The following is a 16,977-nucleotide window of genomic DNA, read 5'->3' on the forward strand; positions in this document are numbered from 1 at the left end:
CATCCAACTCCTATGCAGTAATCCCAGGGGCCACCATTTCAACTCTGCACACACATCATTCCATTCTTCCTTCGATCCTTGAAGTTCCACCTCATCTCACTGACCCACAGCCCTGGATAAAATCGACCAACTGTTTCTTCTAGTTCTGCTCCTATGTTTCTGGTTTAAATTTTTTGTGTGACTCAAAGCCTTATATAATTACTATGAGGTAGAGGAAAACACTTTAAGAGTCTAGAGACCTGAGCTGTGGTCCCAATTCCAGGGAGACAGAAATCAGCTGGATGTCCTCAGTCAAGTCCCTCATTCTCTCCAGGCTCCAGTGTCCCTAACTATAAAGGAAAGTACTCACTAGTTCATGCTTTTCTTGAAATCTACATGACATTGAAGTACAACCCTAGAAGTACAGCTGCCTTACAATAGTGACCAACAACTGCATTATGATGACTTAGCACCAGAAGAAAATGAAGCTTAGGATCAATCATGGGGGGAAGAGGGGTAGTTTGAGGACTCAAGATGGAGAAAGAGGAGGGTCAGGCACTAGGAATATTCTTGAACTTTTCCAACCTGTGCTTATTAGCTTTAGAGAGTAGGTTAAGTTGCAAAGGAGGGAAAGGAGAAAAAGAAATAGGGGAGAAAAGGCAAAGGAATATTCCCAGACAGATTAGAAATCCTCACCTTTCAAGGACTTGCTACAAAGTAGAGAAATAAACACAGGTCTCACTGGCTGTGTTTACAAGCTGTTAGTCCTTGGAATAAGATATAATCTTGAGAAAAAAATTAATGTGCTATAACAATTCCAAAATATTTTAAAATATTTTCATGTGAGCTTCGCATAATTTTTGTTTTCAAATTTGATATAGTCACAGAGAAATATTAAAATATACTGGCAAGATTTGTTTAGAGCTATTATGCATATAAAATTTCAAAAATAAGTGAAGAGTTCTAACCACATAGATTGAGATACTCAATATGAGAACCTTGAATTCATAGCTGCCAACTTCTATACGTATGGAATCACAGCCCCAGACACCCATAGTGTATGAATACTCTTTCTATAGAGAATCCTACTTTAGATCAGGCATTTAGATCTACTCTGTATGAAGAAAGGGGGAGTTCTTCCTTATTCCCTCAATAAAATGACCTTTTTTGGTCATACTTATGGGCTTTAATAACTATTACTTGAAAGGTGTGTTGAGACCCACTAATAATAGGTTCTGTAGAAATGCAAATAAAAGCTCCTATAATTTGAATCAGCATGCTTTTGCTTGCTCTGTGAGTCTATGGTATTACTATTAATCAGTATTTGCATAATACTTTAATATACTTAGGCTTTATAATTATCTAATTGGTTAATATTTTTTTAGCTTTTATATAGTGCATAAGAAATAAAATTCTATATCCTTGTCTATAATTTTCTTACATAGGAGTGGGATATCTTTAGGAATTCCCACAATGAGAATGAGCCTCACCTCACCAAAACATAGAAACAATTAACAAAATCTGCCCTTTGGGTCCAAGTGACCACTATTTTGTCTCGCAGAAGGGCAGCCTGCTAATTTATGACACTAATTTTTGCACTCTTGCAAGCACTTGGATTTAAATGAAAGAAGGTGGATGCCATTTTATGATGAGCTCTACAAAGCTTTGAAACTTGATTTCCTGCCACATCACAAAGCCTCAGTCAAGGATGCCCTGCCTCTACTGAGGTGTGATGATGCCACCACTCCCTCCCAATGTATGAGAAAAAATGCTTCTGTGATTTGAGTACCAACACATCTTCCACCAGGCAGCATTTATAAAAAAGGGACTACAGCTTTCTATGGTAATTAACCTAACGACTGGTTCAAAATGTGAATGAAACAGCTAACTATCATAAGTTCTAGGGGGAAAAGAACCTCAAGTGATTCCTAAAATGTATCTCGATTTTAGATTAAACCTATCTAAACCCAAACAAAGGAACACCTAAGTAGGGATCTTGACATTTAAATAAAAGCCTGGTGTTGGGGCAAAACACCACCGTGGTTAGGAAAATGGACTCTGGAGTCAGACAAACATGGCTTTGGGTGCCATCTCAGCTACTCACCAGCAGTGGGGCCTTACACAAGTTAACTCCCCTCCTCGTATAAAATGAAGACAGTGGGGCGCCTGGGTGGCGCAGTCGGTTAAGCGTCCGACTTCAGCCAGGTCACGATCTCGCGCTCCGTGAGTTCAAGCCCCGCGTCAGGCTCTGGGCTGATGGCTCAGAGCCTGGAGCCTGTTTCCGATTCTGTGTCTCCCTCTCTCTCTGCCCCTCCCCCGTTCATGCTCTGTCTCTCTCTGTCCCAAAAATAAATAAAAAACGTTGAAAAAAAATTTTTTTAAATGAAGACAGAGGAGCAATCTCATCGTGTTACTGAGAGCACACATGTACATGAGCAGGGGAGGGGCAGAGAGGGGGAGGAGACACAGAATCTGAAGCAGGCTCCAGGCTCTGAGCTGTCAGCACAGAGCCTGATTCAGGGCTTGAACCCGCAAACTGTGAGATCATGACCTGAGCCGAAGTCAGAGGCTTAACTGACTGAGCCACCCAAGTGCCCCTGGATCTTGTCACTTCTATTCCCACAATATTTGTTGATCCACCCTGTTGCCCCCACCCAAACCAGTACAGCTTCAACACCATAAAAGTCTCTTAATCTGCCCTCAGTATTAGTCACAGCAGAAAAAAACAAAAAAACAAAACAAAAAAAAACCAAAAAACCACCAAAAGCATACTAGCTCTCAGCTCCAAAAGAGGAACAAAAAAGTCAAAGCCAGAGTGGGAGTTGGGAATGCCAGTGCTGATACACAGAGCCTGGAGGATTATGGGAAGTAAGCCAAAGCTTGGTCAGTGTGGCCAAGACAGATTCTGGGGAGTGGCCAGAGTGAGTCCAGGGTTGATGGAGCAGAACATGAGAGGCTGAGTCCAAGCTGGCCACCATGGTTCCACTCACGAGAAAGCTAGCACAAGTTAACGAGGCCCAGACGGTAGGGTAGGAAATTGTCCTTCAGATCCAAGTCTTGCCCTTAATGCTCCCAGGGAACTCTTGAAAACCATAAGAGGCATTCCTCATAGTCACAGAGGTACAATCCTCTTGGTCCTGGTCTGACAAGTTTCATTTGACACGTTGCTACAAGATCATTGTCACTACCTTCATAAAAACTTCAACAGTTCCCCATTGCCCAGAGTAGTAACCACTTAGCCCAGTACCAAAGGCCCCGTGATCTGGCCTCAATTGTCTTTATTTTCTACCTCTCCTACTCAAATGAAATCTCCTTGTCTCCTGTACATGCCTTCACCCCTCCTTTCTCCCGCTAAACGCCCTGCCAGTCACTTTCAGATCCTTCAAGCCCAGATGGAAATTCCAACCCCAACAGAGGCTTTTTTGGCTCTCCCCAGGTGGAAACAATCTCACCTTCGTTTGTGTTCTCCCAAAACTGTGCTCCACTTTGCTACAGCTGTTTAAATATAGCTTATCTCTCCTCCAAGGGTATATACTATATTTATGTACTTAGCAAATATTTGTTGAATGAATGAAAGAATGGTTGAGTAAATATTTAAGAATAAAGCAAAGTACAATGCATCATAATCTTGAAACCCATGCCAATGTCCCCAGAAAGGAGAAAGGCCCAATTCTCAGCTTGAATATTTGTTATTAAAAATATACACTTTCAAAGCTCAACTCATTTGTTTTTTCAAAAAAAATAAGACTCTTACTGATTAACTCCTTTTCAAAAAAATTTTTTTAATGTTTATTCATTTTTGAGTGTGAAAGAGAGCACAGACAGGGGAGGGAGAGGGGGGCGGGGAGAGACACAGAGTCAGAAGCAGGCTCTGGGCTCTGAGCTGTCAGCACAGAGCCCGACAAGAGGCTCAAACTCATCAATCATGAGATCATGACCTGAGCCAAAGGCAGATGCTTAACTGACTGAGCCACCCAAGCGCCCCCTGATTAATTCCTTTTAAACTTTTAGATGAATTTTGTCCATGAAATTAGATGTGGAGAATTATTTACGAACAAACACCTTCCTTTGTTTATTTTTCTTGACCAGTCTGTAATCATGGGAAGTATATAAGTGTCTAGGTAAAACTTACATGAAGTCTGAATAGATTTGTATATTTTTTTATTCTAGAAGTTTTTTTGCTAACCTTCCAGATCTGTAGTAATTCAACTTAAATCTAGTCTTTATCACTAGTTTTCTTTCTTGAAAGATACTGTTTATAGTGGATTATTTCTAGTTTTCCCATCATCTGCACTGTCAATACAACTATAACCTGTTCTAAAATCTTCTCTGAAATATATTTATCCCTGCTTCAAATACTTTTAGAAAAACAGCTGATAGGTAGTGAAAGATATAAACAATCCAAACACTATTTTGCTATATTTCCTTCTAATATTTTTTATAATTATTTTTTAATAGTTAGAGAATATTATATTTTGTGCCCAGTTTTATTTACTTAACATTTCATCTTTGGTTTTTTTCCCTATATTACCTTCCAAAAATCGCTATTTTCAGATGTCACATTTTTATTGTTACTATGAAGAAGAAAAATACAAACATTTTTAAAAAATGGATTTATTTTAACCAAGTGGCTATTTCCTGAAAACCGAGCCAAATCCAGACATTAGAAGAGGATTAATTAAGCCTTTGACACATTTTCGTAAACACTGTTGAGGTTTCTGGTGAAGATTAATTTGGGGGAGGGGACACCTGGGTGGCTCAGTCAGTTAAGCATCCAACTTCGGCTCAGGTCATGATCTCACGGTCTGTGGGTTCAAGCCCCGCGTCAGGCTCTGTGCTAGCTCAGAGCCTGGAGCCTGCCTCGGGTTCCGTGTCTCCCTCTCTCTCTCTCTGCCCCTCCCACACTAGCACTCTGTCTCTGTCTCTCAATAATAAATAAACATTACACACAAAAAAAGATTAATTTGGGGGAATAAGAGAAGTAGCTCTAAAAAATATTTTAAATATTTATAAAATAGAGTATAATACCCACTATTGTTTTTCCCCCAGAGTTTCTTAAATTATAAAAGTTTAAAAGTCCTGATGAATTATAACATCAGTTATAGTCTCAGGCTTCTGAGCATCATCACTGTGCACCTTAGGGTGGAGAAATCAGAAATCCCAATTCACAATACAAAGGTGCAAAAATCTAATTACACAGAATAATGCCCAAGGACTCTCTCTTCCAGTAAATGCCTTAGAGAATGGGGATAAATTGGATTCTCCATAATTGAACTAAATGGTGTGTGTGTGTGTGTGTGTGTGTGTGTGTGTGCGCGCGCTTAAGCACAGTGATGTTTTTGAACAGATTCCATAGGAAAAGTAAAAAATTCTTCATGGGCAGCCTTAATCCCATCAACTCTCTGAAATTTATATGGCAGGAACTCTACTTTGTGTTAAAAACAAGAAATATATAAACCAACTTATGTTCTCTATGATTTACTTCAGATATTAATACCCAGAAGAGAAACATAGAACTCTCCCAAGAGCTTATATTAAATATTTCAAAATCACGCCAGGACCCTCTGGATAGAAAACAGACATGCTTAGGAATAAACAAAGAACAGTTTCCTCGTTTCCAAAACTCATAGAGATCCAAAACTCTGAGTTAGGCTTGCAATATACTTGCCTTTGCACTGTTAAAGACCTTCAATTTTTTGCAATCCCTGTTCTAAAAATGGGCCCAGTATCTTTAATACGGCCACAAAGCTTGACCTGTTAAGAGCATTCCATGAATCCGCATGTACTTACAGATGCTATGTAAGGGCCAGACACCAACTCCAGTGGGTGAACAGTGTGAAAATTCAAAAAGGAAAACCTAACTAAAACGGAGTCAGGAGGTTTGGCAGGGGAACTCTCACACCCTACCACTCTTCATTAATTGCAAATCCAATAGGAGTAGATGGACCTTGCTGACGGATACTACTTTACTATCCCAACAGGAAGAAGAAAAGCTTCCCTCCTCCCCTAGCAATAGCCCCGCCAATGGGAGAAAGTCACAACTCAGCCAATGAAAAACCACTCTACTTCCACTCCCAGTTTACTCCAATGGATTTTTTGTTTATGACAGCCTTCCCAACTTCCCCTTTACCTCTATAAAAAAGTGTTCCTCTCCCCTTTGTTCAGTGGGTTTGCTTATGATTTTGCCATAGCTTGCTTGTCCCAGATTGCAATTCTCTGCTATTCCTGAATAAAACCCATCTTTTTCTGGTAAAATAACTGGCAGCTTTATTTTGAAGGTTAACAGCAGAAATAAGAACAATGTTTTCTACAAATGGCCACAGCACTGAAATAAATTAAGGTGCCCATCTATACTAGGGATTTGGTAGAACAATACCCTCACAGGTTAATAAAAGTAAGAGAAATGGAGGAGACACCAAGAAAGGGAAAAACACTACCGTGCTATACATTCCAATGCCCATTACCTTATCCAAGGGAAAATTTAAAATCCCTGTGGTCAGCTATTCCAGTGAACAGCTTTCTAGAACTTTGAGACCTTAAGTCTGTCCTCCTCTTTTTTTAGAGGAAGAAATTATAATAGTATTGTTGGAAGATAGATATGTATATAAATACACCTGTATTTTTATGTACGCATTTTTCTTTAGCCATAATTAGATGAAAGCTAACTTTAAATTTCATTTCATTTGGAAAAACGTGCTTGGAAATTTTCAAGATTATTTTGCCATTACCTCACAGCATGCTTCCAATTTTCCCATGACACATCTGATGAGAATAAATCTTGTTTATTTTGCCACTTCTCTAAGCTGTCTAATGTCCCCAAAGGAAGCTGCAGATTGGCTGTCTTTTTCCTCATAAATATGAGAGGGAAGTGTGTGAAAAATAAAATTAAACCCATCTGACACAGCTACTTTTTCAGAAAGCATCACAAGAAGTATGAATTCAGAAGGAATCATGGTTGCCCATTAGATAGCCTTTTTTGGTTTTGAAGAAATACATAGCTGAAATTCACAAACTGAAATGAGATTTCCTTTGCTCCTTTTGAGTCTAATTATAGTTATTAAAATTTTTTGCACATATTTTATCAGAGGCTCTCAGATTATTCCAGAATCCTGAAAATATCCTTTGCTTTGAGATTGCGACCGTATAAATGAACACAATATGCACATTAAAAGAAATCAGGCCAGACTTAAAATAAACCAGGCAACAAGCCTAGGAATTTTACTAAGTGATTCCCCTTCCAACACAATAGGTCCTGGTGTCTCTTCCAGGTTTCTCTTTATTTTCCTAATTATATTCTTTTTTTCTTTCATTCCATTTTTCTTTTCCTCACATAGAAGTATATTTGCTTGAAATGCTTTCTACTATAGTTTCTACTTCTCTCTCAAGAATCTATACCATTCGTGTAAAAAAAAGTGCATTTTTTAGAGAACTGTATTTGGGGCCCAGATACGTGTTTTGTTAGTCTGGGTATATGGGTAACGATAAGTAGGAGTGACTTGGCTAGGAAAATGAAAGATGATAATGCTAGGCTTAGGAAGGTGCAGGTAGAACTTCATAAACTAGTCAACATTTCTGTAAGCTAGCTAACTTTCTGAAACTATTTACAAGGCAGATAAAGTACTCATTAGTGAAAATTATTTTAGCATGCTCTAACTTATCCTCACAAGAATTTAAGAACTGCCAAAATGGTTCTCATTCCTATCCACTTAATTCAGTCAGGCACTGTGTCCTCTGAATACAATTTTCTTGATAACAACCCAAGTATCTCCAATAATAAAGTCAGATCTAGCACAGTCTAAAATACAGCTCATCACATGCTTTTTTGACAATCTGTTGCCAGCAAAATAGTTAATCACGAAATTAAAATATTCTTGTGTAATGTACATTAGTGAAAAATTATCCAAAGCGATTATATGTGATGCTCTAAAAAAGGAGACAGAAAAAGGCCCATTAACTCTCTAATAGAAATAACTATTTAGATAGTATCAAGTTCTATGGAAACCCCATTTTTTCTATGGAAATTGTTCTTCTATAAAGTAAGTTTACATGGTCCTTAACAAATGTCCTGAAACTTTCTAAGTTTAGCTCTGTTTGGAGTCCAGTCCTCACAGGTGAGATTCATTTACTCTAAACTAGTCATTACAGGCACCAAGGAAATTAAATATGAAAAAGAACTATAAATAACTGGGACTGCCTTCCACAATATCTCTAAGAAAGCAACTTGAGTTCATCTGGACGGTAGCACAGATATGCCAATGCCAATCACATTCCAACTTCCACATATTAATGAAAAGATCAAAGTTACAGACCTCCAGAGCTAGGTGGGATCATAATAATAAATTCCAATGTCCTCCTATTTTCAGATCAAGAAATTAATTGTCCCGTGGTCATAAAACTACTGAGTAACAGAACATTTGTAAAATGTTTTTTTTAAATCAATGTCAATTTTGGGGGGCACCTGGATGGCTCAGTCTAAGCATCTGACTTTGCTCAAGCCATGATCTCACGGGTCGTGAGTTCAAGCCCCGCGTCGGGCTCTCTGCTGACAGCTCAGAGTCTGGAGCCTGCTTCGGATTCTGTGTCTCCCTCTCTCTCTAACCCTCCCCTGCTCACCTCTCTTTCTCTCTCAAAAATAAATAAACATTAAAAAAAGTTTTTTAAATAAATTAATGTCAATTTTTAAAAATGTTTTATTTTATATTTGAGAGACAGAGAGATAGTGCAGAGGAGGGGCAGAGAGACAGAAACAGAATCTGAAGGAAGTCCCAGGCTCCAAGCTGTCAGCATAGAGCCTGATGTGGGGCTCGAACTCATAAGTAGTGAGATCATGACCTGAGCCAAAGTCAAACGCTTAACCAACTGAGCCACCCAGGCACCCCAGTCAGTGTCAGTGTTTTTAGCAGAGTTTTTCTTTCTACTAAATACTACATTGATTTTTATAGAATTCAAGCACTCCTTTTTTTATTAATGGAGGAATGTAAATAATCTTTGGTAATAAAAACCATATTGTCAGGAAGCCTTGTGAAATGATCTTAAATTTGAGTAGAAAGATTTTTGTTATGGCCAATTTTGTGTGTCAACTTTACTGAGCCATGGGGTGCCCAGATACTCTGGATGTGTCGGTGAGGGTGTTTCTGGATGAGGTTAATATTTGAATAGGTAAATAAAAAACGAAGATTGCCATCCCCAATGTTGGGTGGGCCTCATCCAATCAGTTGAAAGCCTGAATAAAACAAAAAGGTTGAGCAAGAGGGAATTTCCTTCTTTCTAGCTTCCCTGAGCTGGGACATTGTTTTTTTTTTCTTGCCTTTCAACTTGGACTGAAACATTGTCTCTTCCTGGGCTTCTAGCATGCTGGCTTTCATGGTGGAGCTAGCCTTCAGCTCTTCTGGGTCTCCACCTTGCTGACCTCAGATCTTGGGACTCATCAGCCTCCATAATCCCCTGAGCCAATTCCTTTCTTTATTTTTATTTTATTTTTTTCCAAATTCCTTATTTAAAAAAATATCTCTCTCTTTCTTCTGTTGGTTCTGTTTCTCTGGAGAACCCTGACTAATACAGATATAACCAACCAAATACATTATTGAGTCCCAAAACAATTACCAATTTATTTCATTTAATCTATACATATTAAACCATTGGGTCAGTAACAAATTAAAAGCAATGCAAATGTCTAGTGCTTCAATATAATGAGTTCTAAATTTATCAGTACAATCAGCATGCCAATGTCTTTCAGAATACATTCGGAAATACATGGAATCTGTATTTAAAACATTCCATTAAATGATTTATGAAGGACAGTAAAAGCATTTGGCTCAGATACATCCCAGTTGGCAGAAGTTGCCAGCAAGAAGGCAGAGACCCAGCAAGGCTCTGGGCACAGGGGAAACGAATTGACCTTAACTGAGCACCCCTTAATCTCATTCAGGTGTTCCAATTAAATGGCATCACTGTTTCAATTAAAGCTACAGTCTTTGCTGACTAATAACATAAGGCTCCCTGGGAAATGCACTAATTAGGTAGATTTTCTTATTTACTGATTAAGAATGTGTTTTGTACCAAATCAAGGTTAAAAGGTACTGCTGTGAACCAGGCCTATCATCCACATGATATCTGAAATGTCTTCAACAAAGTTTTTCTGCTCTCTTCTCTGTTTCCTACTTTATATGAGTCAAGAGATGAGATGTGTTGCCACTAATAAGAAGGTTTTGCCTATGTCTGTGTTTTCTTTAATTATGAACTATTTCAAGCATATAGAACATAAAGTGAAGAATATATATTCCTACCATCCAGCTAAACAAAATCTTAACATATACCATATTTGCTAACAAAAGATTAAACAAAACATTACAGCCACGTTTGTAGCCCCCTCTACCCTGCCCCACAACATGACTAGGCACCACTATACTCAAAGCGGTATTTATTCCTATAAGTCATTTTAGATTCTTACAACATAGGTAAATATCAATACATACATCCATGTATAACTAATAGCATTGTTATGCATATTTTCTGACAACTTTGCCTCTCATTCTGCAGCTTGCTTAAGGCAGATAGGTAGATCACATATATGTCATGTATATGTATATCATGTATATGTGTGATATGTATTTCTAGTGTATTCATTTTAACGGATATCTATACTTCTAACACATCTCACGATTTATCTGTCTCCTTGTTGATGGGCCTCTCACTTATTTCCTCTTTTGCTCTTCTAATCAATGCTGTTGTGAATGTAAATGGGTCATAAGTATTAGTTTCTCTAGAGTGTATGTATAGAATATTGGGGCAAAGTGCGAGCATCTTCATCTGCACTTGATATTGCCAAATTTCTCTCTGGGGGATGCCAGCGGGGGGGGGGGGGGGTGGGGGGAAGCTGTGTAATTCACACCCTACCAGCAGCATATAAGAACTTCCTTCCTCCCACATCTTTAGAAACTCTAAGTATTGTCCCACTTATACATTTTTGTCTATTTTGATCTGTAGAAAATGGTACCTTAATTTACATTTATCAAAGTAATAGTGAGTTGAGCACTTTTCCATATATTTATTGGCCAGTCAGGTTTCTTATTCTATGAATTCACATCCTTTCTCCATACATCTTCTTCTTACTGATACATAGGTATTATCTGTCAATTTTAGGTATGAATCCTTCTCAGATAAAAACATTTCTGTTGTCTTTTCCCCATCTGTGGCTTGTCTTTCCCTTGGATTACAGTGTTGAAGAACAGTTTTAAAGTTTAATGAAGTCAGATATAACTATCTTATTCTCTCTGGTTTGTGTTTTTAGTGTCTGGTTTAGGAAATCCTTCCTTGCTATTGTCTTCATAATGATATTCTCCCTCATGTTCTTCTAAAAGGATGTTAGCACAAGGCTTTTTACAACCTGGAATTAATTTCTGTGTGGATTATGAGCCATGAATCCATACTTTACCCTACAGATAACTAATTATTCCAGCAATATTTATTTTGCATTTCTTCCAACATGTGCCTATTTCTGATATATTCCAAGTTTGAATAGGTTGCTTTTGAGCTCTCTAGTCTATTCCATTGGTCTATTGTCTATCCCTGTGCTATTGGTACCATACTGTCTTAATTATTATAGTGGTAATACGAATTTCTGGGGGCACTTGGGTGTCTCAGTTGGTTAAGCATCTGACTTCAACTCAGGTCACAATCTCACGCTTCATGAGTTCGAGCCCCATGTTGGGCTCTGTGCTGACAGCTCAGACCCTGGAGCCCGCTTCAGATTCTGTGTTTCCCTCTCTCTCTGCTCCTCCCCCACTCTATCTCTCAAAGATAAATAAACATTTAAAAAAATAAGAATTTCTGCCATCAGGAGTGTAAAGTCTTCCCACTTGGTTCTTCTTCAAATTGTCTTAGATATTCTTTAGCCAATGCTCTTCCATAGAGTGAATTATGTCAAGTCCCACAGAAAAACAATGTCAGGATTTTGATTGGAAAAACAGTGAATCTGTGATTATTATGAGGCTGATAGGTTTATGATATAATCTTCCCATCTAAGATTGCTGCTAGCCCAGACAGCATTTACGTGCAAACTAGGAAAAGCTACCCTTTCCTACAGCCAGCCTCACATGAGTGAAGAATGCAGCACAGGCTGGTTTTGACCTCTGCTAACCCTTCTTTAGTTAGGAGCCTCCTGCTATGAACATCCTGAGTCATTGTAGACAGCAGCCCTGTTCTCATTCATTAGCATGGCATATCTCTTCATTTAGTCAAGGCTTCTTTAATGCTCTTTGATGACATTTTGTCATTTTTATTCATGAAGATTTTTGCACATATTTGTTAGATTTATTCCTAAACCCAATTTCATATGGATTTGTCTTGTTCTTATGAATGGAATCTTTTTTCTTTTACATTTTTAATTGGTTATTACCAGCTCTTAACTTCGATATGTTTGTCTTATACCCAGAAACTTAATTTTTTTATATATGAAATTTATTGTCAAATTGGTTTCCATACAACACCCAGTGCTCATCCCAACAGGTGCCCTCTTCAATGCCCATCACCCACTTTCTCCTCTCCCACCCCCATCAACCCTCAGTTTATTCTCAGTTTTTAAGAGTCCCTTGTGGTTTGGCTCCCTCCCTCTCTAACTTTTTTTTTCCTTCCCCTCCCCCATGGTCTTCTGTTAAGTTTCTCAGGATCCACATAAGAGTGAAAACATATGGTATCTGTCTTTCTCTGTATGGCTTATTTCACTTAGATAACACTCTCCAGTTCCATCCACGTTGCTACAAAAGGCCAGATTTCATTCTTTCTCATTGCCATGGAGTATTCCATTGTGTATATAAACCACAATTTCTTTATCCATTCATCAGTTGATGGACATTTAGGCTCTTTCCATAATTTGGCTATTGTTGAAAGTGCTGCTATAAACATTGGGGTACAAGTGGCCCTATGCATCAGTACTCCTGTATCCCTTGGGTAAATTCCTAGCAGTGCTATTGCTGGGTCATAGAGTGGATCTATTTTTAATTTTTTGAGGAACCTCCACACTGTTTTATACCCAGAAACTTAAAAGAAAAACTCTTTAAATTAATTTATCTTTAAATTATCTTGGATTTTCTATGTACTCAATCATATCTTCTGCAACAAAGTTTAAAATTCCTCATTATACCATGCAACTGCCATTCTAGAGTTTATTAAGTCCCAACATGAAGCCACGTTTTAATTACATGTGAGAATTAAATCAAATGGGTTATTTCAGTTTAGAAAAAGACTTTAGATTCCTAGTTAACAGATCTGGAAAATATATGGATAGAGTAAATTGATTTTGTTTGCCATTTTTGCTCCCAACTATAATTAGTCCATTATTAAATAAAAACATCAAGATTTGTGTTTCATTAAGGATTCATTAAATTAGTGTGGTTCAGCTTGAGTTTCTGTACCTTTTATCAAAAGCCTTCCTTTTAAAACAATTTTTGTAGTCACTGCAACATATTCTTTTTTAAAATTAAGGGATCTAGAAAAATAGAAAATTCTATTCCCTACCTCAGACCCACTGAATGAGAATGTACTAAGACTGAATGGAAATCCTGTCTTCTCAATATATTCTTCCAGTTGAGTCTTATGATCAGGACAGTTTGGTATTTAATAGCATCCCTGCAGGCGTCCCAACAGTGCAGAAGAGAGAGCAAAGCTGTCCGTTTGGCTCCACTACAAACAAATGAGCTCCAGACTGGGCTGGACTCAGCACTATTTAGCAAGCCTTTTCTCATGCTCGGTGACTGCCTTGTCCACTCTCCAAAGCAACTACTGCACCTTCATCAGTATCCTCAGGCTCCCTTCACCGCTCTCCCTTTACTCCCAGAAGACTTCCTGTTTCCAGAAAATAAAGATACATCTTAATTCTCTCCTATCCACTCTCAAGTTCATCCCTTGTCCACTATACTTTTCCTTTTTCCAGCCTGTCTCAAAAGGAAGACATCCCAATCCACTTCCTCCAAACGCTTACCCCATCAATGATGCACCTTTTCTTGGATTGTCATTATCTTCCTTTTCACTGGGTTTTATTTCAAGCCCCAAAATGTGGTCAAGTTCTGAAGAAAAAGAAAGTACTCACCTACCTCTCAGGCAATTGCGCTCTTTTTTTTCCCTTCACCATCAAACCTCTTGAACAGTATTCCAGATTCCTCACCTCCTATATGCTTCTTAATCAGCCACTCTTTCTGGAAACACAATCCCACTGCACAGGCTATATACACCCCAATGATTCTCACATGCGTGTCTGCCATCCCAACCTCTGCTACATTCTGTCACAGATTTCCTACTGTCTATTGCTAAATAACTCCATAGCTCATTGAAAGTGCATTTCTTGCCCCTGACTCCTAAGAGCCTAGAAAGGTCAGTACCAGGCACATAGTATGCCTTGATAAATATCTGTTAGATTGACACTGCAATATTAGCAATATTAGTTCTATACTGGATGCATTTTCCCTGCCCATCTTCTCAATCTCTATCACCTGTTCTTAGTCTCTTCCCAGGACTAAGGGGAAAGCAGATGGGAAATTAGTTTGCCAAACAAATAGAACATTTATACCAACATTTAAACCTGTAAGTACCTTTATAATTCTTTAGAAAACTCTATTCCAAAACTGTTTCTTTCATACTATGAGTTTATTTTCCCCTCATCAGGGGACCAGATAGGCTTTCAATAAATAATAATTTGTCAGAAAGCAATATATTTAGCTATATACTGATTAAGTATATAGACAAAGACAAATTGCAAAAAAAATTAAATAAATAGGTAATCTTAAGGGTTTAGATATCTGGTACAGGGGCACCTGGCTGGCTCAGTCAGTAGAGCATGCAACTCTGGATCTCAGGGTTGTGAGTTCAAGCCCATGTTGAGCATGAAAGCTACGAAAGAAAGAAAGAAAGGAAGAAAGAAAGAAAGAAAGAAAGAAAGAAATCCTACAAATAGATAATAGATACCTAGTACAAATTGGACTGTCCTCATCTGTTGATGAATCAAACTAACCCCGCAGCAGCCTGGGGCTCACAGCAGGAACACTTTATTCCTTTTCTCTAAATCCAATCTGAGCTTTACTGTTCCACTGGGAGCAAATCATCAAAACTATACATTTACAAAGAAAGTTGTAAGGTAAACATATAGATTAAGACCATGCTTACATGTCACAAAAATAATTGGTTGATTTAATCCAACTCAGCATGAAGGGGGAAAGAATTGAGTTTAAACAGCGTGAATATTGGAAATTTGCTACCTATTAGAAAAACAAAAGTTTCAAATTTATGCTGGAAATAATTTTAAAAGAAAGACCATTAAGAAGAAAATTAGTGAGATATTTTGTCATCTGTTTTCCTGTTTTCTGTGCAGGGTGTCTGTGGTGCTTGGACTTGTCTATATTTGGGTAATGGCAGCAGGTGAGGTGTACAAAGCAGCTGCCTTTGAACTTCCTGGGGGGGGTGGAAGACATTCTGTAAACATCCTAGGTAATGAGCATAAAATATATCTGAATACACAATGCCTTCTATGAGTCACAGGTTCTTTAATAATCTTTAGATAAACAAATAAATAAAACAAACATTAAACAATAACCAAAAAACAATTTTTTAAACCACACATACTCAAAAATAATCTCCAGATGGAAGGAATTGCCTTAGGAAGGAAAAATAAAAAGTTTTGTCTCAGTTATGAAGGACTAGAAAGAAAGAAAAGAATATATACACATATATATATCACATATATCTTATATATACCATATATAGTTATTTTCATATATATATACATATATATACATATATATATATACATATACACCCACATATATATATATATATATTATGGTTTTAAATAAATAAGACCTGCCAACCAAAGCCAGGAAAATGAATGGACAGGAAATGAGGCAAACTTGAAAGAGGAAGTGGTTTTGAGCCGTCAACAAGAGGGGATTGAAGAGTAGGAAACCCACAAGATGGGTAAAAATGGAAAATCAAGGGCTTTATCTTAAGAAAGAAACTCAGCCCATGACTAGATTATCACAAAGATGCATAACTCAACCAATTAGTCGTTTATGGCTATTTAAAGAGACTGAGAAGATAATCAAGAGAGAACAGAAAGAAAGAAGTTGTATTTCCCCTCAAAATATTTGTAAATCATTAAATCATTAAAAATATAAAGGAAACATTTTATTTATTTTTTATTTTTTTCTTAATTTTCAGGTTTGAAATAGAGTGTGAGCGGGGGAGGGGCAGAGAGAGAGGGAGACACAGAATCCAAAGCAGGCTCCAGGCCCTGAGCTGTTAGCACTGAGCCCGACACGGGGCTTGAACTCACAAACTATGAGATCATGACCTGAGCCAAAGTCAGATGCCCAACTGACTGAGCCACCCAGGCGCCCCTAAAGGGAAACAATTTAAATGTAAAATAAGAATATCTTTCTTTTGATTATATAACCATCTGGGATTTTTAAAAATTCAGTACTTTGACCTTAGATATCTGAATTGTTATAAAACTTGGTAGTTTATCTGCTACTTTAAAGTTATATAAAAGTTGAAGCAAGTAAAAATTTTCTTCCATAAAAAAGTAATGTATTCCTTATCTTAGAAATAAAGTATGGCATATTTTAAGTTGAATGCAAACATTAAAATATATTTGTGAAAGGAAACTAACATAGCATGTAAAAATGCACATCATAAAAGTAAGCAACACCAACAGAAAAGTGAACATAGACTTTTATAGAGAGATCACAAAGAAGTTAAAGAAACAAAACCAGATGGGCAGAGAAAAAAAGACTGGAAGGACCTATATTAAAACAATAACAGTGGTTACCATTGAATAATAGGCCCATGGATGAAATTTTTCCCTTCTATTTTTATAAAGGGCTATGCTTTGTAGACATACTGTATTTTTAAATAGGTAATAGAGAAACTTTCTCCAGAGAAACAGTACAGACAAATAATAACCTGCTTAGTAAAGGTTTAAAAACCCTGGGTAGAAAGTACACAACTACA

At 37.6% G+C, this 16,977-nt stretch overlaps 1 protein-coding gene across 1 annotated transcript in view; it reads right to left on the reverse strand.

Annotated features, from left to right (window-relative positions):
- Positions 1–16,977, reverse strand: part of NIBAN1 (niban apoptosis regulator 1) — a 158,980-nt gene that overhangs the window by 95,257 nt on the left and 46,746 nt on the right. The window lies entirely within an intron of this gene.

The sequence above is a fragment of the Lynx rufus genome, unplaced genomic scaffold, assembly GCF_022079265.1.
Source record: "Lynx rufus isolate CCGP_SWC_20201006 ecotype Redwood Valley unplaced genomic scaffold, mLynRuf1.p SCAF_15, whole genome shotgun sequence".
Taxonomy (NCBI): Eukaryota; Metazoa; Chordata; class Mammalia; order Carnivora; family Felidae; genus Lynx; species Lynx rufus.